At 30.6% G+C, this 1,792-nt stretch overlaps 1 protein-coding gene across 1 annotated transcript in view; it reads right to left on the bottom strand.

Annotated features, from left to right (window-relative positions):
- LOC103509187 (paired box protein Pax-6) overlaps positions 1 to 1,792 on the bottom strand; it is a 33,772-nt gene that overhangs the window by 22,012 nt on the left and 9,968 nt on the right. The window lies entirely within an intron of this gene.

The raw sequence follows: 1,792 nt of genomic DNA on the forward strand, positions 1-1,792 counted from the left end.
AAAGTTTTAGTTTGTTTTTTATCACTTATCTTGAGACAAAAACTTAACTGTTAAACTTTTTATTTAATCTAGTGGAGAATAATCCTTTTATCTTGGAATTAATTATCCTTTTATCATTTCTTAACTTTTGTCGATGGAACTTGGTTGCTCCGTAGACAAGCCAAGGCTTTAACTGTGTAATCTCAAACATTGCTATCTTATCATAGCTTTTGTGTTGTATTATCTTGGTCAATTATCAAAGCTCATTTATCTGCTTTCTTGGTAAAACTTATTTTCTTTTTTTAGGAAAAAGTTTGTTTTTTTGGTTTATCAATTTTATCCATATAGGTAGGTAGTAGGTACCTGCATATATTCAGGCTTTTTGGTTTATTTTTCTCTCAAATTTATCTGAGATTCTCTAATTATCAAATTTATCTGAAATTATCTGGTCCAGTGAATTAAAATAAAATACTTTATCTTATTTTATTTTTAAATAATCATAATCATGTTATTTTGAATTTTTTCAATAATTTTTCTTGAAACTCATTCAAGTTAATTTTTTTTTTATTAATTATCTAGTGTAAATATTTTTTATCATTATCAGTTGTGTTTACCAAAGTGTACCATCAGTATGGATTTCAATTTTCTATTTTATCATTATGTGTTGCAACCATCATGAACTTTCTGTATTTGGGTAAGTTGGACTTTCCTTCCTATAGGATAAGGAAAGTAAAAAAGGGAAGAGAGGATCCCCTCTCCATCCCCCCTGATAAACAGTTCACACTTTTGCGACTATAGATTATATTTACAAATGAATTTATTACGGTTATAAATAAATGCATATTTATCTGAGAAGAAGAGGTTGTGGGGAGGGATGGGGTAGAGGTTTTTCGAAACAAAAATGGCGTTGAAAAGAAGTTGAATATACAGGATCTCGTTTGAGCTAGCTCTAAAGCTAACAGTGACAATGACGGTATAAGTTCAATTCATTTTTTTAAACCCATTTTTGAAACTAAAACCCGTCTACATATTTGAAAAAAAAAAAAAAAAAAAAAATTAAACCCATTTTTGAAACTAAAACCCGTCTACATATTTGAAAAAAAAAAAAAAAAAGATACCTATTAGATTAATTCTAAATGATATTCGTATGAAGCTGTGAAAATACGAAAACTTCCAATGATTTCTCGTGAAGATGATGAACTCCTAACAATTTTTAGAGGAGATGCCTAAACACCTAAAAATTCCTAGCGTATAAACTCTAAATCACGAAGAGATTTCTGGTGGAGATGTAAAAACTCCCCACAGTTTCTGGAGGAGATGCCTAATCTGAACATGACAAATCTCTTCATTCTAGTGGAGATGTCAAAATTCCCGACAATTTTTGATGGAGATGCTCCCAAAACCTCATTTTGTTCTATCAAGACCCAGTATGTGAATTATGATAAGGGGTGCATGTAACATAATTTCATTTTTCTTCTCGCTACGTAAAATTGAGTTATTTCAAATGATATATGCGTTATTGTTGTGAAAATTATGCTGTTAATGACTCCAGAGTATACAGGAGGGGCTTCGCACTCTTGTTTAAAATTCTAAGCGCAGACATTTTTATAAAAGGGCATAATTGCATTACCTCTGTAAGGGTTATTTACCTTATGTGTATGGTATTTATCTGTCGTCAGGAATTTAAATACATTAAAATTTACTTTAAAAACATAACTACTATACCAATTATAACAAGAGATTCACAGGGAAAATTGAACGCTGCTGTCAGCTGATTAAGGGCAGGTAATCTGCATCAAAGAAGTAGCCCCAT

This window comes from Diaphorina citri, unplaced genomic scaffold (genome assembly GCF_000475195.1).
Source record: "Diaphorina citri unplaced genomic scaffold, Diaci psyllid genome assembly version 1.1 scaffold472, whole genome shotgun sequence".
NCBI lineage: Eukaryota > Metazoa > Arthropoda > Insecta > Hemiptera > Psyllidae > Diaphorina > Diaphorina citri.